This window comes from Strigops habroptila, chromosome 5, assembly GCF_004027225.2.
Source record: "Strigops habroptila isolate Jane chromosome 5, bStrHab1.2.pri, whole genome shotgun sequence".
In the NCBI taxonomy this organism is placed as follows: domain Eukaryota; kingdom Metazoa; phylum Chordata; class Aves; order Psittaciformes; family Psittacidae; genus Strigops; species Strigops habroptila.
The window spans coordinates 48,823,849-48,851,435 of NC_044281.2; the positions used below are offsets into that span (position 1 = coordinate 48,823,849).

Consider the following 27,587-nt stretch of genomic DNA (forward strand, 5'->3'; position numbering starts at 1 on the left):
CCCCTGCTGCACCAATTTTGTGCGCTCACAAGGGACACTGCAAGTGCCATCATGTGTAATTAGAAACAGGGAGGGGAAAAAAGGATATCATTCATTCACACTTCTCATGGTGTCATTTCTTTGTGGGAGATTTAACAGAGATTAAACAGGCATTCAGTTTAATACTAGTCCTATTAAGAACCAAAAATAATTTATTTTTAATTATGGAGTTATCAAGACACTAGCATAACTGATGGCCATCCTGTTGTGAGCATATCCTTAGGTGATGACTTCTTTAGTGACAGAAGTAATGCATACAGGCAGGATGTTTATCTTTACTAACATTCTAGTTAGAGTATACCTCTGTGAAACAGCCAGTCTTAATGTTGGCTCCAAACCCAGCACCCACTAGTCAGTACAACACCCCAAATCCCAGGGTGTACCCTGCCCAAACATGAAATAAATGCTGAACCAGGATTTGAAATCAATCCTCCCTGCGGAACGGAGTTTGCTGGACATGCAGATGTTGATCAGCACGCCAGCCCCTCTTCTCCCCAAGCCATCTGTCCCTTCCTATTCATCTCCACCCAAGTTCTGCTCTTTGTGTCCCACAAATGGTGGCATTTCCTAACGGACACACGGCTCCTCTTTATATGACTTTATTACACACCACAGTTCAAGGCGCAGGTAACGAAGGGTGTAAATTGCAAAACAGACCTAAATATCAGTGGAGAGAGAGCTTTTCTGATAATGAGAGTGAAAGTAAAAAACTTCCTCCACGGCTGACTGATCTTGGCCAGCTTCTTTTTGCAGACATATCAGCATCACAGGGGTTCGAGGAGGACTGGGGTCTGCTTTCACTACCTAGCAAGCACAGTGACAAACAACAGCCATGCAGTTAGAGCTGCTGTTACAGCTCCCTTAACATTTTACACTTTGAAAATCTGTTCAAGTGCAAGTTAACTTCTACAAAAGCGAGAAAAGTGTTTCAACATTTACATTATTTACGTAGATCATGGGTTGTTATAAAATAATTATAATACATCATCATTTAAACTTAAGAACCGATGTCCTACATTCCTTCCACCAAAGGAGACCATTAACTATTCACACTTCAGATCCTCTTGGGACATACCCTTTGTCTGCACATCTGCTAAAACAACTGTATCAGCACTGGTACATGAAGGTCAGAAAACATGACCTGCCTCCTATGGACTTTGTCTTTCCAATGCTCTTTTTTCATTGTCACCAATCCTGGAATCATTTGTTTTGATTAAATTTCAAGATCATCTTGAGTATTATTTTTTGAGAATGAAGGATCAGATCTTTTGATGCCAATGTTGGGTAGAAGAAGAAGGAATATTTATCAAATAAATAATCACTACAAATCATAGCCCAGACCAGAACTACTGCAAAAGAGCAATTATCTTCTTGGCTAGAGCGCCTCAAGTTTAAAAATGTGATACTCTTGTTAATGTTCAAGGAAACACGATGACTGTATTGATGTGTAAGAGAAAGTCCTTTTTAAGCACCATGGCATGCCGGTTAAAGAAAAACATGAGTAGGGTGCAGCATGAAGCAATGCATCTGCCACCTATTCACCAGCCACGGCAGGGCAAGAAAAGCTTCAATGGAGGCACTTCACAAGCTATTAACCTTTCCTGATTGGAGTCTTGCTTTACAGAGAGAGCAGCAAGCATCTACTCAAAGAAGGGCTTTCCTGCAAACAGTAACTGGCAATAATTTAGCAGCCGGGGGAGCCTGTCAAGTGTGAAGGTTTTTTGTGTTCTGAGAAACTACTTATTTAGTAGCAAAATTGACAATAAGAGATAAAGAAGGCTGATGCTAGTGACTAATTAATAGATTTGAAATCTGTCAATGACTATGGAGCAGAAAACTAAAATTCAAGATATTTTCTTATCATTTGGGTTTTGCTTTGGTTTGGTGTTTTTTTTTTTTTTTTTTGCTCTTTTTTAGTGATTCTGTTCTTCACTGCTTTAATTAAGGGTTGACTACAAGGAAAGGGATTTGCTCAACACAATCAATAATTGCATTCTGATGCTGATGTTAAATTGACTTGCTATTTTTAACATGCTGCTTAATTATTGTCTATCATCCTTAGCCACACCTTGGGGCTCTGCAGATATGCACCATCATAAGAGATTCCCAAGAAGGGCTTTGCCTCAGGGTGGTTGAATCTTGTCACATACCTCTGAGCATCCATGCAAGAGGTTAAAGGTACCTCCAAAGATGCCAGTGGTGGGAAGAAGTTCTTGCACGTAAACAGCTGAAATGTTTGTGTATATATAGTCTGCAGAAATCTGGTTTGACGCAGCCACACTCATAATGAACAGCTTTCACTTACTACCGTACTACACTGGATTTGGCCGTCTTTGTCTAGTAAATATTTTACAAAGCCAGTACACATAAGTATTTCTAATACTAGAAAGAAATCTGACTTAATAGTACTACAGAATACCTTGCTATGATTTTTTATTTAAATGAATGATTATTAAATTCCATGTCAACATGAAACAGGAAAGTGTTCACACTATATAGATGGCTGCAATTTTAAAGAAAAAAAAAATATTCCAGAACAGAACTAGGATGAATGAATGAACAGAAATTCAGTCAACAGCTTAATATTCAGCCACCTTTTTCAGAAGTTTTTCTTACAGTAAAAATCAGTCATCACTTTTTGCCTAAAGAACCAAAGATGAGAGGGATGTTCAACTCAGCTAAGAGCCTTCCCTTCACACCTGGTCTCTCTCCTTCTCCAGCAGCTCCCTATTTTGTGCCTAAACATCACAGCACTCTTTAGAATTTGTACACACATGGTGTACCTTTGCAAATCATTTAGGAATGCCTGAGTATGTGTCCTATCTGTTTATATGCACAAACACAAAAAATGCATTATACACAATTTTCCACCACCTCACCAAGCTTTTCATGACTCTCTAAAATTGCAGTTTTCTGCATTTTTGAATATAACATAAAAAGGGCATGAATCTGTTGGAGTGAGTCCAGAGGAGGCCATGAAGATGAGCAGAGGCCGGGAGCACCACTACGAAAACAGGCTGAGAGAGCTGAGGTTGTTCAGCCTGGAGAAGAGAAGGCTCTGGGGAGACCTTAGAGCAGCCTTCCAGTACCTAAAGGGGCCTACACGAGAAAGCTGGAGGAGGACTTTAGACAAGAGCATGTAGGGATAGGACAAAAGGGAAATGACATTAAACTGAAAGAGTTTTAGATTAGAGGATTTAGATTAGAGCTTAGAAAGAAGTTCTTCCCTATGAGGGTGGTGAGTCACTGGCACAGGTTGCCCAGAGAAGCTGTGGCTCCCCCATCCCTGGCAGTGTTCAATGCCAGGCTGGACAGGGCTTTGAGCAACCTGGTCTAGTGGCAGGTGTCCCTGCCCATGGCAGGGGAGTTGGAACTAGATGATGTTTAAGGTCCCTTCCAACACAAACCATTCTATGATCATGATACTATGATAAAATAACATTAAATTTAACGAGTTTCCAATAGTAAAGGTTCAAGTCAAACATCATCCATATCTGAGTAAATGGGCTATGTGTAGAAAAGAGCTAAACTAAAGTTCAAGAACAGCCACAAAAGAAGTTTGAAATTATTTTTGTTTCATCTTTTAAAAAATGATTTAAACATTTTAAAATGTTTAAATACTTTTATCTTCTTCTATATTTAAAAGTGATAGTGAATTTCTCTGATGTTTCCAGTCAAGCTGAGTGTTTAGATGGGTGTTGAGGTTCATTTCTCCTGAATGCTTGCTTTCTATGTACAAGGCAAGTCATTGACACGTTCTCCCACTTTTATAATTCACAAAGCCAACCTGTGCATCACACATAGAAGCATAAGCAGGATGGAGCGTTACCTATTAAAAGGCAACAGTCCTGTGCTGTAACATGCCTTAATATTACTAATTGACTAAGGCAACAGTTACTATCTTTAAAAATGTCTTCCTCCCTCTAAAATCCTCATCAAGTTATTTCTGTCTATGCTCTGTAGTGATTTATTTTCCAGTCTGGATGCATATAAAATAAGCTGAAATGGTTTACTTGAACCATGGTCGTACTAACTGCGAAGTTTCATGTTTGAGTGACATTTCTGTGTTGTTGCTTTTTCTACAAAAATATTTTTAAAAGACACCGTGTAGTCCTAGGGCCTACATACATATGCTGAAATACCCCTTCTTTCACTATAGCCTTGGTTTTCAGCACCCTATCACACATATTTACTAAGCAATGTGGTGGTTTTGTCAGATGCCAAGAAACAATACAACTATTTTAAGCAAAGTCTCATTGCTTCCTAAGGACATATCTAACTGCTGGTGGAACTCTCTGAACTTTGTATTAGTCTGTGATAAAGCGCTGCAGCATTAGTTATAATTAACTGTCATCATGTCATTTTTCTCCCAACCACTTAGATTACAAAAAAAAACCCAAACCCAAAAAACAAAAAAACCCCTAGCAGCAACCATGATTAAAAGTCTGTTTCCTATCCTAAACTTTATTTTTAACTTGCAGAGCTCACAAGCTCTTCTCCACACACCCCTCAGCTTTCACACAGGTGCCTTGTCTATCGCACATAAAAATAAGCATTTTTAACCGCAGCTAAAGAGTTAGTTGTACAGAAGGTGTAAGAAGCTTGAGACAAATATTTGATATTAAATAAGTGCTTTCTCACTAAACCATTTACACCCCTGATGTAACAGTTTTGTGGAGACCTATTGCTGATTTATTCATTTACATTACTTCAAGGAGCCTGCTAGAGCCTGTAGGCACACATTCAAAAATAATTTAAAAGGACATGAATTCATCAGTGAGCCAGTGACAACTAATGGTAATGCACTAGTTGAACCTGTGCCAACTAGAAATAACATAAAACTACCAACACTCAGGTTTCTCCTGGTTTAGGATAGATCCGTAAGCTCTGCATCATCTTGAGAGTCATGAGAACTCGTATCTCCCACCTATATGATAGGTGATAGCTTTCACCTAACATATCACCTACCACAAGATAGGTTTCAGACTACAAAGCCCGTGTCGACAAGTTAATATAAAGGTATATTTAAATCAGGTGACTGTGGTGATCCCTAACTGTGAATGTTAGGAGGCAAAAGTTGTCACTTTTACATAGGTCATCCCAAAACCTTAATATTTACAATTTTTATGTGAACAAATTTTATTTAAAGAGGGGGGAGGAATGAATGGCATTGTAAAAAATTAATGCAATATTAATTAAAGTCATATTTTATTTTAGAATAATCCACTTTCAATTAAAAATCATGCTCTACCATTCCTAACTCAATGATTCTGGGGAACTGGGAGAAGAATGGGCACATAGGAGGTCAGGGCTCTCATGGTCTCCCTAAACAGCATCTCCATTGCTACCAGCAAAGACAGAACACTAGACAGACCACTGCTCTGATCCAGTAAGACATCTCTTATATTGTGTTAAGAACCAGGAAATAGAAGCAGATACTACCACAAGTGAAAAAGATTTGTACTTCTTTCAAAGATCCAAACTGATGGAGATTTTTCTCCCTCCACTTCTTTGGCCCACTCACATTAAATAAAAAAATAATAATAAAAAAAATATATATATATATATAAAAAATAAAATAAAATAATAAAGACTATGGTGTATTCAGAGTCAACCATTTTCTAGAACTATGGCTGGAGTTTCCACTGTAGGAGGTTGCTAAGCCTCACGGTAGGGACTGTTGCTGCTCTTTATTAAAATGCTGTACCAAGTAAGAGGCAGCAGCAGCAGAGTCCCAACACACTGGTTTTGGATAACTCTTAGCTGCAGCTGATAACTGAAACACTCTGTGTAAGGTGTAAGGATTTCACTGGCTTGTTTTCTACCCAAGTTAAGGTTTTATTTTGCGAAATGGGCAGGTAAGCCATACCATGCACAAGCAACTTCGTTCCTCTGTGATCAGCTCTAGGAAATGCCTTAATTCTCTCCCCCATTTATGCATCACAAGCCTTTCTTCACCAGCCTGAAGGGCAAAACAGTCACTTTCTGCAGTCTCTCTACAACCTTCTAAAACTCGTTACTGGGAAAATTTCCACAACTAAAAGATAGTGAATCTTTTAATATAAGATTCAATACAAAAATATTTTACCTGGATGTAAAGAAGTGGGAAATGATACATTTACTCATCTTTTGTGCTGTACTTTTACTGAGTAGATGAGATAATATATCTGATTGGTAATCCACTGTTCTGTAGCTAAATGATATTTGCAACCCACATGTTAATGTAATTTCTGAACAAAGACCCACCAGATCGAGGCATAGCTGCATGCATTGGGTAAAGTAGCTGAAGAGGTTAACCAATGCTATTGGTGCCAGTCTGTTTTATATGAGGTAGATAAAAGTATTTACATCCTCATGCACTTCAGGACATGGAAAGACATAGCACAGCTCTAAAACCACATTCCAGGGTGGATTATCAGCAGCGGATCTGATCCCAGCATTTTAAAGGAAGAACACCTAGAACCTCCCTCTTATTCTCAAACCAAAGCTGTAAAAGTTTCAAGAGAGAACAATGGGGTCAGTACTACCATTCACTCAAACATGAACAAGAGAAACTTTACTACATAATTAAATCTCAGTAGCAAATGATGAGGAATTTCATACCTGGAATAAAATCATTGCTCGTAAAAGTCACCAATGGAAAACTGACATGGTGGATTGTTCCCAGCTGCTGCGGAAAAGTAATGGCTTTCTTTACCATGTCAGACATCTTCTGTAGATGATTGCATGCCTCCACGACTCCCTTAGACCTATGCCTGATCTTCAGAAATCCTTCAAAACCAACTTTGTAGGGTTTGAGGTATTGATTCAATTTTAAAAAATGTTTGTTTCTTGAAAACTACTTTTTCCATCTAACACTTCAGGTTGCCAGCAATTGCAGGAAGCTCCAAACTTGCTTTTATACCATCAAACACTCACAATTGCCAGACAAGTTTTAGAGCAGCCTCCCCCATTCTGTTGGTCAGCTTCGAAACCCTGTCACCAGCAATGGATTGCTGGGGGTCTGTCTTGCTTTACCATAGCAAGGCAGTAAGACAGCAATAGCAAGTGAGACACTACACTACTGCACTTTGAAACAGGTGAATCATAACAAGCCACCAACTTCTTTTCTTTTCCACTTTACATTATTTCTGGATATAATACAAGTGTGTCTAATTAATTCAAACCAAACTTTTTTTCTTTTTAGTTTTGTATCTAGAATTACATGAGCCCAAATGAAAATAAATCAGAAGAAACTCAGTGCTTTGCTAACTCCTACAAAGAGCAGCTTGGCTTAAATGGATTGACATTTTCAAGAAAATCTGAGACTCGTGTGGATTACAGCTGTCATTCTCAAGAGCAAACATGGTGAGGAGAAAGGGAATGGGAAGAGGAACTCACAATCTGTTCAGTTTAACTCAATCCCCAGACACTAGCAGAGTTTCATTTGCCAAGGACCAAAAAAGAATTTTTTTCCTGGACTGTTAAATATTACTCTAAATTCATTCATGCTCCGTTAGCAGCAGATCAAGTCCATATGATTGCCAGCAAGTACCCATAATTTGAGTGATGTCTTCTCACCCATCTAGAAATCTGAAAAGAATCCTTGTAAGTGATTAAATATTTGATTCCTAGAAGCAAAAGGAATAAAGAAAAAACCTACATGAGTATATAAATGGCAAGTCCACTGAGTTAGGTCCTAAGGTAGCTGGAAGCCCACTGCCTTTACGGAGCAAAGCAGAACAAAGGTAAAGTTTCATTTGTGCTCAGAACCATGGTGGCAGTGAGAAGGCATTTTGACCCCTGGCACAGTAAATTATTTCCAGATCTGACAAGCACCAGAGAACATTTCGCAATATGGGATCACTGTAGGACTAGCTGCAGTGGCTAGCACAGAGGCTAGGACCTCTGCACATTTAGTGATGAACTCCCTGGGTTCCTAGGGAATCAGAAAGGGACCTTAATATGGCTGAAACCTCTCTGTAGGCTTAGAAACAAGGTTTTTAGTGTTATATTCACAGTGAAAGCTAAATTCTTAACCACAACAATGACCAAAAAGTGGTCATTCACTTTTTTTGAGGGGTTAGTTGCACCCATGAATTCGAAAGAGGATGGTTGTTATTTAGTGCAGAGTCCTTTTAAAAGCAAATCAAGAAAAGACAGAAAAAATGAAGACTAATGAGAAAAATTCAGAAGACCACTTTTTCTATAAATGATTTATTAGAAATGAAATAACCAGAAAGCCAGAATTCACAATCTCCCAACCAATCATCCATTGCATGTAAAGTTGCTGTCTTAACCTGCCAAAAGAAATCAAGTGTAAAAATGTAATGAAAGAAATGGCACCTGCCTCTTGGACTTAAAGGTAGTGTTTAGCTTTAAAAGTGTAATCTAAAAATAAGCACTGCTGCTCACTAGTCTCATTGTATACTCAGATTCATTCTTCTTCATTTAATAGGAAATCGATCTAATATCCATTAGGAATCAAACAAATCCGTTAGCCAGTGGAAACACGCTATTTTAATACTTGTAAAAAATATTTCTTTGCAGTAAGGAAACAAAAGATATCTGGCAATTAACTAACATGCACAATCCATGTCTTTTTGATTGGCCTTATTTCTACAACACCAGCATTTCATATGTCAAGCAACCTCTGTCTGAGGCAAAGCGACTGTTAAAATGAAACTGTGAAATAAAGTATACTTATAGGAACAGGCAATTTCAACATCTGTGCCAAAAAGGTGACACAATTGGTGTAGTGGTTGTGCAAGGTTTTTAGTTGCAACATACCTGGAAGGTGAAAAGTGACCATCCTCTCAAGTGGTAAATGCCAGAACATTTATTGGTCTGAATATCAATAATTCTGAGAAGTCTTCCTTGAACTGTATTCAATAGCATCCAAGGACTTCCCTGAAATGAGTAACAGCTACTGCAGATTCACACAGCTATAATATTCAGAAACCTTCCTTCCCTCTATGGAAATGTTATGACACATGCACTTTCTCCAGAGTTTCAAGTTCAACTGCCAGACATTTAAGGACCTAATGCTGAAGAAGATACGTGCATAGTGCGTAGTGCACTCTTCTATACATACAAAAAATGTGAATAATAGAACAGGTATGCTATAAGAAATTTGTAGGTTAAAGGGCAAAAAACCTCCACTTTTTGACAGTGATATTATTCCTGTGCTGAAGGTAGTAGCCCAGACCTGAACACTGATTCTCAGAGAGCTAACTCTGCTGTTGGCATTCACTTCATAAATAATCTTGCAGAACGATTAAGCACATCTTGTCCCATAAAAACAAATATGATCATTCACATTTAGATCTCCCAAAGCAGGAAAGAAAGGAGACTGGAAACCTCATCTATATCAGGTAGCTTCCCTACTACTCCTAACTTAGGCATGCACTGCTCATTTGAAACATGTAGGAACACAAACAGAAGGTAGGGCTAAAAACAGACAGCGTATCTTGCTGCCTGGGAAACTCTCCACAAAAAAACCTAAATCTGGGCAGTCTGCATTCTGTCATCCAGGTAAAAGGAGGGGGGGAAAATTGCTTTCTATTCTTCAGACAATTCTGGAAATGGTTGTGGGTCATATGAAAGAGCCTGACTTCTCAGCTCTCAGATTGACTGCAAATTCAGCTGCTGTCTTCCACAGTGGAAGAGAGAGAAGAAGATAATGCCACAGCAGGACATTCTTGAAGAACTTCTTTTTGCTCCTACCTATGTCATGATTGCACACTTCTTCTGCAAAGCGTTATCTCAAAAAGACAGGCTAGTCAGTGAAAAAAGAAAAAAAAAAAACAAAAAGGAATTATACCTCAGACATCCTATAACTATAGTGAGCAACAGAGGTAATAATTATTCAAGGTCTATCATCCCAAAAGTAGATTCACACTTAGTAAAAGGTTAACTGGAAAATATAGAGCATGCTGTGGCCCAAAAATTCCTTAATCAGTTTGTTACATTTCAGATTGTACCATGACAGTCCACAAATCAAGTGAAGGCCAAGGAGACTGAAAATCACTCTAACCCAATTGCAGGCTTCAGCAGTGGCAAAAACCTCAACAGTTGCATCCCAATAAAACAAAAGCTGGATTGGCAGAAATGCACTTTCCCAGCTTGAAGCTTGTCTTGTGATCACATCCAAGAAAAAATATTAGAGATTTTACTTCAGCACTTCACTTGCATGTAAAGTCACGTTGAGGGTGATAACATTTTTCTCTGAAGCATCTCTCTTGTAAAATGAGCTTTACAAGTGAGTTCAGATACTAAATATTTGTCTAAGAAAAGAACAGCTTTTCACCATAGCCGATCTACCTTACAGTATAATCTTCATCCAATAAAGCCGTCAAACAGGACTTGATGTTCTGGCAGCAAACTGATTTTGGTATCCTCGCTAGAAATAAACTGGAAGAAATTTTTGCATAGGATTAAATAGTATACAAATAATGTCTGCACCTACCTGAAAGATTACGTTTAAATACAGTTTACAGTTTAAAGGTGCCTTCAAGCACCTGTCCTACTTCAGAACTGACTGCATGTTATTTTAAAATTAATTACAATTATAATTTAGTAGTGAATTTTGTCTAATACTGTAAAATCCCTGTGGACTTCATCCAGAATGCTAAAAGCTTGAATTCCTAGACCCAAAGCAGGTTTTGTCGTCAAAACTTTAGCCACCTGCCAGAGCAGTCAGCAGCTGGTGGCCATCACCCTCATCTGGGTGATCACAGATCAGCTGCTCAAGAGCAAGGGCGTCACCCCAGTGAGTGCCCCAGCCACCACTAGCAAACTGCTCGAGGGCAGTGGGCTGCAGGGTCATGCCAGAAAGGGAAAACACAAATCCCTTGAAGTCACAACATTTGTCTTGCAAAGCAGAATTATTTGTTCTAACTTCCAGCTAAATTAAGGAAAGCGTGACAGGGACAGGAATGTGTAAAGATGAAAATAAAGGATTTGGTTATTGTCCAGCTTCTGTTGTCATATTGGGGTATGCGCAGAATCTGTGTGCCTGCACAAGAGCACACTGTAATCCCAGGTGCGAGTAGTGATATTGGGGTTTATTCCTTCAAGGGTAGGCATAAAGTAACAAGGAGTACAGGGTTTGCCCACTGATTGCAGCAGAAAACTTTCAAGGTGCAAGGAGGGGATCATTAATACTTGCAGTGCACATGCACAAAGGAAGAGAATTCACCTTACCCACCTTTGACATCACCAGAAATTTGAACAGTTCATTTGTCATTCATCTAAGTGTTCTTCATCACATTATTCTAGCATAGAATTTTATAATTATTTCCAATTACTGTCTGTAATATATGCAACTTTCTGCACTGCAGTTGTATTTTACCACTGAACTTTAAAACAAACATCTTAATTTCAAATATACTCTGCCAACTGTGTGACACAGCTACTCTGAGATAGTTGTTGAAGAAAAATCAAGCATAAATATTTATCTCATCAGTAACAATAAAAAGATTGCAGTTAGGTAGGCACAATAAAAATTATCTTGAATCCTGTCAATGTCTATCTGCTTCCTACAATAATTTTAGAGCTACATGCAAAAATATATAAAGCTAAACATAATACAGAATAACTCTCCGTTTCTGCATAATACTGCAATAGGTCTTCAGGATTTGTAGCAACCAGAGAAAGGCATTAAAGAAGCACAATTTGCCATTGCACAGCCAAAAATGAACCTGTTTACTCAAGCTGTGCTGTGTGTTATAATTATGATCATCAGCCCAAAGGACTGCTAAATTAGCAGAGCCAATAAAATCGATAAGATCAAGGGTACAAAGAGACTCAGGAAGGAAAGGATCTGCAAAGAAAACTATTTAGTATGACACAGCTGCCCTCTGCTTCTATACTTTGTTGACTCAGCAGCTGTAGTGGACATTGCTGATTGAGTGTCTGGTGTACACCTTCAACATAAAGCAATGTACGATATTAAATGGAAAAGCTCTTGTCTTAGAACAAACCGTGGCAAATCTTATAAGGTTTAAAGTATTTCCCATTCTGTTTTACATGGCCTTGAATATCCAAGGATTCCTATTACAGTTCGGAGATGGTACAAAAGCGGCATTGTTTGTATAGTTGAAGTTTGTATAGTTGAAACCTCGACGTTTAAACATGGTAACTAAAACTAGCAACCGAAGTCTATGAGTTCAGCCCGCTCTACATCCTAAAACTTTAAAACTTTTATAAGCTTGTATATTTTGGTCTTAGGGAATGTGATTCAACACTGTTCTTTGTGATTTTAAAAGAAAAAAAAAACAAAAAACAACCCTAAAACTGGGAATAGACTGAAAATTTCTTGCCCTGAAGAGAGCAAGCGACAGCACAACTGCTTTACTCTTCAGTTGTGTAGTGCTGGTGAGCTTCTCCTAATAGCCACCCTGTAACATTAAGGAGAAAGGGTAGCATGTTTCCAAGAAAAGGGCACCAGAGTTTCTCACGTCATTAACTCTCATTTCCAACTCTCTGGGAAGTTAAAAGACTAGGCTATAGTTAAAAAGACTTTTCTGCCAATGGTCAATGAAAATTTAGTTCCAATGAAATAGTGCAAAAACTCTGTATCAGTCTCAAATTCTCTCACCTTTATATGACAGACAGAAATGTTTGGGGTTGCAGGGACAGGGTTTAGATACTTCTCACAGCACGGGTACTAAAACTAGGTCAATATCTGCCATTAAAAATACCAAAACTAAAATGCAGGGTGGAACTGTTAAGCTTTATCCATCTAGTAGAAATTGGTGGCTCACATGCACCTACCTGTATGTGACTTCTTACAGTGTCAACTTCATTGTTTTCACTCTATTTTGCTTTTTATTCTATACTTGCTTAAAAAGCACTACCTAAACACTGGGTCCAAGACAAATGGACTGGTGTAACAGAGACTGAAATCAGTCTGCAACTTTTAAATTCTGTAATTTATCTATATTTAAATGAATTGTTGCATTTTTACATCTTTTGGGAAATCATGCACAATTAACTGCAGTGATCAAAATCAGCATTTAGAGAATTATATCAATAAATAAGTCCCTCATAAAAGTATGCTAAAACCATAAGCAATCTTTCTGGTACATTTCAGCTCCCATCAGGAGGTAGCTGGAAGCTGGCATCTAGACAATGCTGACCTTCAGTTGTGACTTGGTTTATCTGGATTAGCATCATTATTTGCTAGAACCTTAGAAAAACAAAGGGCTAATCAATACAAGGTCAAAAGTGTCACAGATGGCTTTGAACCATTCAAAAAGGTGACATCTGTCACCAAGAATTACTGCAGGAGCTGGCACAGTGCTCCAGTGGCTAACACTGAGGACATTTATGTGGGCAACCAGCAGGCAACATCCACAAGCCATTTCTCAGGCATATTTCATGAGCAGTAGTGGCATGAGACTGGCAGGTCAGATTGAGCAACAGCATTAAAAATACGCCAGGAAAAAGAAAAAAAAAAAGAAAAAAGAAAAAAAAAAAAAACCCCGAGAGAGACAAAAAGAAAAAAAGTCAGCAGAGCAAGTAGCAGAGGTTGTATTACTGCAAAGTTTTGTGAAGGAGTTTAATTCTTTGACACGTTTACTCCAGCAGCTCATCCTCACTCTAAATACCATAACTGAAGCTAGAGACAGTCAGGATGAGAACAAGTTTTCAGCTATATAGTGACTCACATCTTCAGCAGTTTATTCATGTACTATTATTCACTGATGAACTAGGCACTCTGACACAAAGCCTTGCCTGCAAACGAAGTGCTCTAATAGTAGAGAAGTATACAATACACCTCCCAGATAAAACTGCCAAAAAAACGGAGATGAGCATAACGGTTCACAGTAGAATTTTTTTTTCCCCAAGCCATGGGGATCATCATTCTTACATTTGTTCCACAAAACCTTATTAAGAGCATGAATGATCTTGCTCGTGCAAGTCTCTTGCAGGGCTGGAGTAAGAGTTGAACATGTGCCTCTAGCACACAGCTCCAGGCATCCAAAGGGGATACAACCCACAGAGCTCAGGTTGGGAAGGAGTAAACCTTTTCAGCACACAAAGTTCGGAGCAGGCTGTGGATAATGAGGATCTTACATACCACACAGAAGCATGTTCCCAAAGAAAGCTTTGAGGTACAACAGTATTCAAACTTAAAATTCAAACTCACCCTGGGATGCTCTCAAGAGGACATTCAAGACACTCAAAGAGCATTATATTTTATATTACAAATACTGCTACGCCACACCTGTTTATTGCACAACCATTATGCAGATAAGGATTCAGGATGAACTTGACTGCCTTGGAGAAGGTCAATATTAGACTTAGTTTTTTGCATTCTGCACGAGGAGTTTTAGGCCAAAAAAATGTATCAGGTATTTGTTTAAGGAAGAAAGGGAACTGGAATGTTAGTCTATGTTCTGCTCCACCTTCTCACTCTGGGTATTCAGTAGCAAATGGAAGCTTTAGTTACTTACTTTGCACATTATATTTAATTGGAGCTAAGTTTCTATGAGTTTCTGCTCTCAGTAAATGTTTTGTAAGGCCTTTGGTTTTCATTTTTGTCATGGGGCAGATAGGGGAGAATATGCCAATCAAAGACCCTAGAACTACAGCTTCTATAATTGGCAGCTCAGTATTCTCCCGTAGCCTTAATTTATGCATACTGTTAAAAGGTTAAAGTTGGTCACAGGTCCCCTGTGACTGTCATCTGTGAAATAATGCAGTTGGAAATGCAGTTTTGGTTCTACCTCATTCCCGCCTGCAAATAAAACCACACATATTCTGCACATCTTTCCCCCTGAACATTGACACCTCCAGCGACATAAAATCCGGCAAGCGATGTGACAGCTGCCAAGGTCAATAAGAGTTATACTGAACTGCTGAGTAAGTGCTGGTCACACAAATCAAAGCTGTATAAGGGCAGCTTAACACACTCAAATCTGCAGCTTATTCAAACTACATTTTGGACTGAGACATTTTTATCATTTTTCTCACGAAATGTTATACAATGAAATGTGATGAAGTCAGTTATTTCATGAAATCTTAGCATTGTGTTGTGTGAAATTAATGATAGCAAACTGTATTGAAAAATACACTTGATTTTTGAGAAACTTAACACTTAACAGCAATTTTAGGAGAGCAATAATATGAAGAAAAGTAAAAATAACGTAGCCAGAAAATTTAAAGACACACCAGGCAACGCTATCTAATTACGACCTAGATTCAGCTATATAGATAAATTCCTAAATAAGAGAATTTATGGGCATTTGCTGGGCATTTCCAAGGGTACTTTAAGCCTTCTGACTTTGCTATACTTATCAAAAAGATTTCAGTATTCATTCACAGTTGCATGTTAACTTTTAATTATCAAAACACATTTCCCAAGATGTTACCAATTGATTGGTAGGGATAATAAGGTATTTCTGGCAGACCCAAGGGTTACACTGGATTTTATGTCTGAACTCTTCACTCAAAGTCATAGACATAGAAACTGCTGTATTAGATTAGCAAAACTTGTATTTTTCCTGTGCAGTCATGAAATATTGAGATTTAGAACAAGTGCATAGAAAAATCATTCTGAACTTTGCTCCTTAAGGATGGACTTCTGTGCCAAACCGTACCCGTTAGCAAGTATTTACAGCTGAGCTGAAAAGCTCTGGAAATAGAAATTGTTAATAGAAGCACTGCTGCAATTCTAACTGGATTGCTGTGACCAGTAACACTCCAGTAATTACAGTGAAGTGTTAAAAGGGGAACGAAGACAGAAAGCTCTCCATCATCTGTCAGGCACTTGCTTACTCCTGAATTTTTCTCAGAGAAGGAGAGCTACTAGCAGAAGGGCTCTGCAACGGTTTCTGTCTTTCTTTATTCTACTTTAAAGTTGCTAATTGATCCTCTAAGGGAAGGTTTAGTCCTTTTAATGAAGTCTCTCCATTAATAGGGAGTCTGTACGAGAGAGGATGGAGGTGTGTGGGTGTGGGAGCCATGCAACCTTTCATGCCGGTCTTCTCCGTGATGACTCACAAGGCAGGGACATTTGAGAACCTTCCTCACATGGGGAGAAACAGAGCTCATTCCCTGCTAATAGCAGGGCAGGGGGTGTTACTGAAGCACTAAGCTTTGTTTTGCCTGAAAGGAGCCTGGCTGACCTGAATTTTCCAGGTATGGGTATGATAGCAGGTCAATGAATAAGGGGACAGGAAGATGAAGAGAGCACACTGTGCTGGAATAGTTGTTATCTTAACAGACGCATTCATCCATGTTGCAGGAACACAGCTAGTGGTTGCTCTGCTCTGCAGTATCTCTTCAGATAAGCAAAATAAATATCAGGTGGAGCATCCCTTTTGAGATATTACCCTTGCAATAGCATAAAAATAACTTTGCAATAGCTGAATTTCTCTTGTAATACAGAATCGTGGAAGCAAAAGTGATCAGGCTGATGGCAGTCACTGGCAATACCAGCCATATCACTGCATAGGAGACTGACAGCCTGTTCTGATCTGACTAATGGGTTAATTTTCCTGAAGCACTACCAGACTAAAGAATAGTTTTATCAAGTGTTTCACCATTTAAAGCAGCAAGGCAGTTTGCCAAGCAAAATGGCCCATCGTTAAGAAAGAAGTGTTTCAGTTTACTCATTGCCTGAGCAAAGCACAGTTTAATTTAGGTCTAGGGCACTGTCTAGGAAACATTTCCATTCTTCTTACTCGAGGATACTGTAGTTACACCTACAAATACTACTATTTTGTGAAATGGAAAGAAGCTTTTTCCCCTTTCATCCATGACTCTTTTTTACTTATCTGCTCTTTCTGCTACCAGCCAGAAAGCAATGCCTGACTATTTTTAGATTTGTCCAGAGCCCTTTTTGTAAAGTGTCAGTTCTAACAGAAACCCTTGGAAAGATTCTGTGTTTCCATTTGAAGTCAGAGCTTCAATCTGCATTCAGTCAGGCTGTCAGTTTTTAAGCACGCAATCTTTGTTTTTATAAGAATTTCATGTAGGATTTCTACCATGAGTTATTACCATACCTGAGTACCTTTTTGTGACTCAGTGCACAGACCATTAGTGGCAGAAAGACTAAATACAAGCTCTCACTGGGGTCCTATGGCATTGCCCTCCGTAAAAAGCTGGTTTCAAGTACTAATCTCAGCCACCCAGAGTCATGTTTTAAGTCTACTCAGGAGTCTTTAGTTTTATTTTGATCACTTGAATACATTCGAGGTCTACTCTAGTAAGTTCTCAGTACAAGGACAACTCAAAATCAGGAAAAATTCTCCAAACTTTGATAATACTATTCATTTTCATTTTATATACATATATGTAAGCTAAAACACCAATAAATACCTGTTTTTTCACTAATTATACATAAGATTCTGATAAGCCACACCATTATTCTCTTCACTATAATACAGTCAGTTTTCATTCAGTCTAAGGCTAACTTTCAAATGGTGTTTTTATGAAATTTTTATTAAGCTAATTTTAGAGTCTGAAGTGAAATATTAAGGTATTTGGATTTTCTGCCATTCTCCAAATACCGTACACAGTCCAACACCCACATAAGACTCATGTATAAGCACAAGGAATATGAACCCGAGAAACAAATTGAAAATGTGACTAAAAGACTACAATGCATGATCAAATGCAGAAGTTTTCAACTTACGACCTACAGAGCCCCAGTGGTCAACAGGATAACTTCAGAGGGCTGGACTGCACTGAATGTTCTCCTTTCTCTTGAAAATGCAGAAAGGGTTTTGTTTCATTCTGTCTCCAACCATTTTGTAGGTATTCATGCAACTCCCACAGAGGACTACTGCTATGAAAATGATGTCCAGGAAACAGGAGCCAGCCCTAGGGCACTAGAACAATTAATTAGTGGGATTAACTCCATGTCTCTCAGTCAACAAGTGGCTACAGGCAAAATGCTTTCCCAACCCTAACCCACCGCATCACTGGTCGTAAATTGCTCCAAATGAGCATAGATGTCCAATAACACCACCTTTCCCAGCCAGTAACTGCTAACAGTGATCATGTTTACATCAGTTTAGAGATAGCACAGCCACACTCAAATAATGAGTCACATCTCCAGAGTGGAGTGGAGACAGTTCAGCAGCACTGCTAGACTCAATGCCTTTCCCACCTTCCTAAAGAGGGCTCAAGTGATCAATTGTTGCAGACTTAACCCATCTCACATTCTGCAATTGTATCTGGAACTTCCTCAACAAAAGCAAGTGCTGTTTGGCAGGATCAAGTGCCCTGCATTTCTAGATGTGCTACAAGCATTTTGGCATCAAAGAGAACATGACTTATTGAATCTCAACTCTCAAACTCATTATTGGAAGATTCATTCAGTGCAGACCTAGCCTCAATGGTCAAAATGCTTAGCAGGCCTAAGTTGGTATAATTGCACTGAAGGAAACAGAATTATACCATTTGTAGATATAAAGAAATTACCAGATTAAGGGATCAATTTTTTTCTAGACACCCCCAGTGACAGCCATCTGTCTGTATTTTTCTTTCATGGTCTTTGGCATGGCTTTACTTGAAAAGGGGTTTTATCCCTGGATTTCCTCTGTCAGACAAATCTGAGCTGTTAAACACTACGCTACCTCTGCTGCTGCAGAACAAAATTTAAGAAGCAGCTTTTAAACACAGAGTAGTAATCACATGTCTTTGGACTGTATCTTTTTAAACTTTCACCCTGACTTTTTGCAATTGTTTTGATTTTTAACAGAAGTTCAGTGATTTGCCTAGAGTAGAACCAAAAGAGCTTATTTTTGACCCTTTTTATGCTGTTCTTTGGGATTTTGTTGATAAATGACCTTGCAAGCAGAGAACACACACTCTTGCACTTGCAGCATAAGCCACACAAGAGTTATTGGCCAGGGGGCTGGGGACTGCCTGAGGCTATCTGAGCATTTGTGGTTTTAGGTTTTGGCTGGTATATTCAGGCATACATAATAAAATAGACCTTTTATTTTAAAAATCAATAAAATGACTGATCTTAAGTCAGAAAACCATTTTGGTTTACTTTTACCATCATTGGTTTTTTATTGCACCTCACATTTTGTTTTTTCCTTATCTTTTTCCTGCCAGACAATCAGTCTTGACTCCTTTTATATTCAGCTTTCTATAGTTACATTGTAACCTATTTTTCTGAGGCAGCTCCTTCCCCCACCTCCCCCCACCCTCACACACACACACACACACAGACACACACACACCCCCACACACACACCCACCCATTGCTGTTGCTGGTTTTGGGTCTTTCTGACACAGGTTTTCCAACTACTTATCCATCAGGCTGTTAAAGTTTACCCTAATAGGTGAGTAATGGTATGGTGAATAATTATGCCATTTAAAGACAATTTGCTATTATTTTTTTTACATTCTGAGCTACATGGACCAATAAAATAGGAAACCAGATGAGGCAATACAAGATAAGTTACACAGCTAGTTCATGTGCTACTAATTATTTATTCCAGGTCTGGACATACCAAGACTATGCCAAAATTAATCTACGAAGATTCTGCTCTTCCACCCTGCTCTCAGCTGTTCCTTCCAATTTCCATCTCAATCTGCCACCTCCCAGGGATGCCGTCCCCCTGTGGTGCCACAGTACAGATCAGTAAAATTATCCAAGCTAAAACCTACTTTACCCAGATCATTTTATTGCTCTAACTTATGCTGCTGCCTCAAACAATTGCACAATCAACCACAGCACAGGCAGGAATTCACTGACCGAGACAAGGGGAGGCAGCTGGGTGCTTCTTAAGCTGGTGTAGCCGTTTCACATCTAGTGTTGCAAATCTAGTATAAATAATTGTGTTCTCATTCGCCTGGCTTTTTTCACTGTAACTCATTAGTAAAGCACGCTAAACAGCTCAATAGGAAAGGCAGCAGCTTTTCTAGCTTTCTTGATATTCCTCCCAAACATAATTTCATATATGACCTTGTGACTTCCAAGAAGAAAGAAAAAAAAAAAAAAGAAATAATTCCTGACCTCTTTGACATCTTGCAAAAATGGTGAGTCTGTCTATTTGTTACACTCCTATGTTATTAATACCAATAAATGTTAAAGATACAAAGATCAGTTCCTGTATAAATCTTGGTTCAAGGATGATGGGCAAGCAGCTAGAAAACATTTTTTCATGTCTTTTTCCCGTAATGTAAAACTTTTAGTAGAAAAATGATAAGGATAAATGGCACCTATCCAACTGATTCCATTATAGAAGCTGGTTTGTCTGAGACAGATGATTCACTATTTATAGTGTCTTTAGTGTGTGCCTCACAGTATACTCTCACACTCAAAGGCATGTTATTTGGGCAGGGTAATGTACTCATCTTCTCCAAAAGAGAGAAACTTCTGCAGACAAAAAAAAAAAAAAAAGGAACATCGTGGGGGATAAAATATTCCATACCTACAGCCATTCAAAACCTACACAGAGCTTGAGTACAACAGAACACGAACACCAAGACAAAGCCAGGACAACCCTTCTGACTTCAGATGATTCCAAGATGCTCCGAAGTGTAAGAGGAGCATCTAACAAAACTGTTGTTTCCTTGTAGAAACATTTAGACACCCCTAGCTGGAGCCAAAACCCCAACAAAACCACCTCCGATTTCTCCCAGCACAAAGGGCTTCAGCTCTGACATACATCAAATAACAAGGTGAGAAACTACAACTCTTGTCTCATGACAGGCAATTATACGGGAAACACCCCAGACTGCAGCGTATAGCAGTCACATCCAAGCTAGCTTCAAGCTCCTTTCTCCTGAGAGAAAGCTGCACAAATCTCCATACAGACTGAAAAAAACCCCAAGTATTTCAGATACTAGTTAGCAATGAGGACATACCCACAGTGATCTAAAGCCCAGCAATATCAAGAAGTAGGTAGAGTGATTGTTGCTCTGGTAAGTTGACAGCAAGGCAGGGTAAGCCCAAGAAACCGAGGGTATTAGCATAGCCTAAGTATGCAACAGCTGAAAAGCAACTATAGAATCTATTTCACTGATACATGGGTGTACAACCAGTATTTTAGTTGCCCAATGTGAAATTGCCCTTTTCACAGAAAAGCCCGAAAATAACTGTTTCTTCTTCTCCATTTCAAAGAAAAATACATTGTTACTATTGCAAACATTTGCTCTCAGAAAAGTCTCTGGCCCCTATAAGAAGTGTTTAGCTTTTTTTTTCCTAAGCATTGTTATTATACTACATAAACTGCAAAAATGGAAACAACAAAATATTTTCAAAGCAGTTTGGATAATAAAAAAAATAAAGTGTTCCATTCTGAAAAAATATTACAATGGGAGTTTTTAACATCAAAGCATTTGTCAATAAAATACACAGACCTATCACAGAACACTACAGCCTTTTTATATTTATTGTTTAACATTTCCAAGTCACTGCCATCAATGGTTGCAATGCTTTGTTTTGCTTCTTTTTTAAAGCCTTCATACAGTGATATCCCTCTTGAAAATACTCTTCAAAATACTGAGATAAACCACCATAAAGAAACACCTACATTACCTTTGTGCCCTTGTTTTCCAGAAAATACAAAAGCATTTAAAAATGTATTATTCAGAATGTTTCAGACAGGAGTAATCCTGGTTTATGTTCAATACTCTGCATGAATGATACATTGAAAAACTTCATAACGGATGTCTGCTGGTTAAATGTGAGGGTTTTAGCAGCAGTTACAGAAACTTTAACAAAAAATATAAACTGAAATCTACACTACGGGTAAGAAAACACATGAGTTAGATCCACACAGCACCTGCAAATCCTGAAAACTCCAGGGTTTAGCAGTTATTATCAAAGGGCAGTTAGAATTCCCCAGCAGACGCTGACATTTTTTCCAGCAATAAGTGCAAAACCTCCTCTTGTTGATTCTTACTGATTCTTTGGTTCTTGGACAACCTCAATTAATAGATCTGCTGGTCTCATACACGTGCTCTTCATCCTGGGTTTGCTTTCATGGATGTCTCTGCAATAAGCTATTTTCTGGGAGTGATTCATTGCAAATACAGCTTCTCACATCATTTCTTTCTACTCCTTCCTCAAGGTAAAGAGGAGTCTTGACAATATTTTCACTTCAGTTCCTTTCAAATAATATTAGAGCTACAAGGATGGGGATGGTTATGCATATGAAAGCTAATGTAATGGGCTAACACCTAACTGAGCCGGAGGTCAGGCAGTAACAGATACTGGGACTTGACTGTCAGTCAGGCAGCAGTTCATTAAACCTTCCTGTCCTATCAGGGTCCCCAAACAGCAGCTTTCCTCTGACTCCAGACATCTGGGCAATTTTTTTTTTCTCTTCTTCTTTTTAATTTTACCATGACATCTGCCTCTAAGATCATGAAACATACCAGCAAACTTTAACCAAACAGCAAATGAAAGTCTTCCATATTTTCCTCTCATTCTAGCTGGATGTGGGGATTTGATTTTTGCTCTTCCATGGAGACTTCGTCGGTCTGCTTTCACCCAGAGCATAAGTACTGGCCCACTTCTATTGAAGTCCCTCTTAAGGAATGGGCATTAGCTTGTCCCTAACAAAACCAAAAGTTTCTCAGCAAGGGGTGGGAGGGACAGCAGGGCATTTAGACTTGGTGAAAAATCAATTATTAAGGAAAGAAGTGAAAAAATCAGGGATCGAAGAGGGAAGACAGCCACAGGGGAGAAATAAGGATCCTGCGGCAACCAGAACCTGGTGACCTGCATCTCTCAGTGTTGCTTCAAAGATGGCAATGCTCAAGGGACAGAGACATGAGCATCAGGGTAAGAAACCCTCCTTCCTGCAGTCTGTCCCCAGCATCTGGTCCCCACAGGCAGGGCAGATATGGTTGGAACCCTCTCTCCGTCCCCAGATACTCTTCTGCCAAAACATTACACTGGGAGTGGTTTCAGGAAGGAGAAGACTTTTGAGAATCAAGGATGGGAGCAGGGATAGTCAACTTTGAGGAGGACATGAGAACAGGGTCCAGAACCTCAGGCTGCAGGGAGGAGTTGAGGAGAAATGGTATGACTTGATGGCACAGATGAGAATATAAGGGAAGAGGAATACAGCACACAAGTACAGACAAAGGGTTAATTGGTGGAGGAATAAGGCAGCAATAAGGGGAAGAAGAGGGATTCTGCTCTAACTCATTCCTGCTGAAGGCTTTCTTCCCAGGAGGTATGGTAGAGAGTCTTTGCACAGTAGTGCTGGCTCTTGGGGTAATGAGCAGGGCAAGCTACAGAGAAGGGGTCACAGCTGAAGCTGTGACCCTCAATTTTTGGCTACTGTTGCATGTGAAGGTAAGGCTTTATCATCCAGGTACCCATGAGTGTGATAGAGATGCCAGCAGCAGTGGTCAGCAACTGTCTCTAGAGCGGCTCCCTCCTAGCGGCAGGGAGAATGCAGAATCCAGCAGTCAGGGTAGATGCGCTCTTGGCCTGACACAGTCAAACCACTGACATTTTCATCAGAATTCAGCAAAGGATCCAGATGCACAGTGTTGCCTTAGAGTAGAGATTATGTTTTTGTCCTGACTGTAGCAAAGCAAGACTCCAAGGATTTTTAACCAAGCCCAGTTGCTTTGAGTTTTATGACACTTCCATCCTTCATAGCTTCCCCTATGTGCTACCTTCTCCTCTGCACTCTGGACTGTATTTTGTTCAATGATGTGTGAAAATGCAGACTAGGGCCATTCACTGCAACAATTAGTCAGGGTTTTCATTGGTGTCATCAACAGAAGAATCTCGCTATTATCTTCCTAGTCCACAAAGTGATAAAATGCAAACCTGAATGAACCAGATGAACTGGCAGTCGATCACTGATTTATCATTTGTTTGATGTGAAGATAGTTTATTGATTGAAATGTTTTAATATAAAAAAATTCACAATTCAGAACAAGAGTTTTATAATTGGCAATGAATCCTCAAGTGAATTTTATAGATCAGTTAATGTCTAGATGAGTTAAGGATGAAAGGTAAACTTGACATTAAATTCTTATTTAAGAGTGCCAGAGGATTCATCATTGCAAGTAAATGGATACTGAAGTGAAACTACACTACTTTTTTACCTTGTTGGAAAAATAAAAGATTTAGAAGAACATTCAACATCTTTGGAGTCTGAGGAAAATAGTGAAAGCTTCATGCAGCTAACACTCAGACCATTAAAAGAGGTTAGTGAAAGAGAAAACCTAAAGATTTAGGTCTATATTTGAGCTGATCTACAATTTTATACCTTGTTGACCCTGTTCCACACCACTTCTCTATGCAAGACTTGAGCTTCATGTATCCTTGATAAAAAACTACTATTAAAGTAAAATCAGTCTTTCAGCAGAATGTTTCAGTTTTCCAAAATACACAATTTATATTTTGGCTTTAGCTACACGGCACCACCCCTTAATCTTAGAGGAAGATGACACGTAAGGCAAACTACACAAAGCAGGAAATCACAAGTCTTCATGAACCTTATCTTGTACAAAGCAAATTCTCTTGACCTCTGCACACACCAGCAGCTAACAGGAGCTGTATCCATTTGCACTCAGACATCTTTCCCGCTTTCAATTCCAGAGGAAAGTCACTCACAGTATTATTTCCCACAGTATTATTGCAATAAGGTAAGGCATACCCAAGTCACAAGTCAGGCTCTCCTTCACAGCAGAACTGAAATTTCAGGGGGTTTTATTTGCCTTCCAGTCTTTGAAACTTCATGTTTCACTTGTTCAAGTCTGTCCACGTAACTTCCACTGCTAGAATTCATCTCCTAAGCATTACCTTCATTGTATCAGTGTCACATTGAAAAAGCTGATCCAGGAGACTACAATCAGTATGTAAGTCCCAACAACGCAACTAAAAATCATTTGGTAAGAAAGGATGAGTGACACAATCAATATAGTCATAGACGGGGGAAAAATTCTGAGGCAAGAAAAGAAAGAGATGTTAACTGAAAGGAACAGCAATTTTTAGACTGATAGGAAACACAGAATACACTTAAACGCCTTATGAAGACTAAAGGACCTCACTGTCAGAGTATTCAGTGGCATATGACACACCTGTGAAATATAGAATATGTAACAGCTAAGACATTATAAACATTATAAATCATTTTAGGTATCAGGATGCAAGCCACACCTGTCCAATGCTTATTCAGTTATACCTTAGACCTACAAGATTATGGTCACATGAATAAGATATTTAGTATGGCACCAATATTAGAAATCAATAAAAATGTGACATTGAGAAAATGAAATATAACCGTGTTATAATATAGAGACTACAGAACTGAATAGTCACTGTTTGGACTCCATAATGAGAACCTTATAAATATATATGTTTGTTGACATTTTAATATGGCAATTATGGCACCATAGGAGAATTTGGGGAACAGAAAGAAGCTGGCCAGCTTATAAAATCTAAACTCTGCTATAGCGCAAAGTGAAAAGAAAAAAGCTCATTTATGGATTGTTTGTTAAGAGAACAAACTGTGCAATACACTAATATGCACACTTACCATTGAACTACATGCTGATGGCTCTCCTTTTCTTCCTGTAAAAGACATCTCTGTATTTAGCTCAAAGATGGACCAAATGAGCAAAAATTGGAATTGATCTTCAGAGGGAGAAGCACTGCACAGGTCTGGAATAAATATTAAATAAGTCCAGGCAGCTGGGGCTTTTAATTCCCTTGCTCTTCTGAACTGATGAGTTCTCTACACGTCAATCATTTCTAAGTTGTGAAGAGTGACTAGTGGTTTTGGGGTGCTTGACTTGAGATAGTAGTGCCACTGTTGTCAATAACCACAAGTCCAGCTCTCCTCTGACACACAAGCAAGGGTGTGGGTACAGAAGTAAATGCTGGACGCCCAGAAATTCAGTTGCTCTCTGGCACTCCCTGTCAGGCCATGCCAGCAGGTCCTTAGTCCTCTGCATCCTTACGCTCAGAGCAACCCCAACCCCTCCTCTTCTCCAGCCCAAGCATGCCCTTTATAAGCATTTGATTTTGCCTCTCTAACCACTACTATCTGCCAGTTCTAGCTTTTTGTGCTCATCAACATCACTTCATCATTCCTTCCAGAGCACTTTCCCTCCCCTTTTGCAGGCTGAAGCTCCTTCAGAAGAGACATTTCTAATTAATCACTTACAGTATCCTCAACTTACCCTATGGAGGCCACTGCCACCAGGGTGCTTACAGCCTGCTCACAAGCCTATCCAGCCAACAGTCTCCAATGAATCAAACCCAAAGCTGTCCTTGCTTAGCTGTTCTGTTTGCTGCTAGACTGCGTTCACCCAAGAAGCAGACATGTTAAAGCTATTTTCTTCCTGCACTGGTAGTTAATAGTCTGTGCAGCAATCCCTGCTCCGCTGACCAACATAAACCATCATTTATGTGGCAGCTTCAGAAACCTCTAGAAGAGATGAAACAACTCCGCTTGACCTTTGCTTACAGACATCAGCAGCAGCATGACCAGTGTTGTGCCGGCTGTTTTCTTATCAGCATAATAAATCTAAACTTTATTCTAACTTATGTCTAAAATACCTTCCCCTCTGCAGTATTTCCTTGTACTTCCCCTTAGTGAAAGGCAGAACACTGGATGCAATAGTAATATCTATTTAGTTTCATAAAGTTGTGGCAAAATTAAGGATGCCCATTACCAAAAAAAAAAATTAAGAATTAGAATTAATACATTCAGTTATTGTTCCCTTAATTTACAGTGAGAGGCTTCATGACTTCCAAGACCTGGCAGCTTTTCAAAGCAGACCTGTGAGCCTTGATATGCAAATGTCTCCTGATCTGAGACTTTTTGCCAAAAGGCAAACTCAGAAGAGCAATAAATGGAACAAATCTAGACTGTCTTTGGAGATTAGCCAAGCGTTCATAAATGGCACCACTTGCAAAGACAAGCAAGTGAAGCATCAATAAACCAGTAAACCAATAAACACTGAAATCTCTGTGGTATTCATTATATATTCACAGCTGTTTCTAAACTTAGATAAGAACCAATAATAATCCATTTGATATCCTGAATCTGATGTCTGGCAAAAAAAAAACCCCAACCAAACATACAAACAGATTTGTTTCTGTTCTTGTTGAATAAACTTTTCCCTCTAACATGATTTGAAAATCAAATCATTCCTGCTGTTTATTCCTTTTTGAAGAGTTTGAATTTTGCTTAAATGATATGGCTCCCAATTGCAAATTTTATCTTTATCCCAGAGGTGTACCCGGAGAGTCTCACTCACTCCACAAAGAAAAACACTGATAAAAACAACTGTAGAAACACCCAGTTAGCACTGTCTGATATACTAGCTAAGAATCTAAATGTGAACCCAAGTGGAAATGTTCTATGGAAATAAAAAACACAAGTTTAAGGTATAGATGCATTGTAGTCAAATGTGTGACAGCAGCCAGAGCAGGCACTTACCAAGACACTGAATCTGCAGCAGCACCTTGCAGAGACAAGGATAAATACTCAGGCAGCTCACAGCATGGCTAAAATACTATGTGAGACACAAAAACTTTGATCACACATGTCAAGCCAAGTTACTCATACACTCCGTATCATAAAAAGAGTCTTTCATGTGTGTGATTATGT

At 39.0% G+C, this 27,587-nt stretch overlaps 1 protein-coding gene across 1 annotated transcript in view; it reads right to left on the bottom strand.

Moving 5' to 3' along the window:
* THSD7B (thrombospondin type 1 domain containing 7B) overlaps positions 1 to 27,587 on the bottom strand; it is a 398,006-nt gene that overhangs the window by 354,216 nt on the left and 16,203 nt on the right. The gene's annotated exons all lie outside the window — the stretch shown is intronic.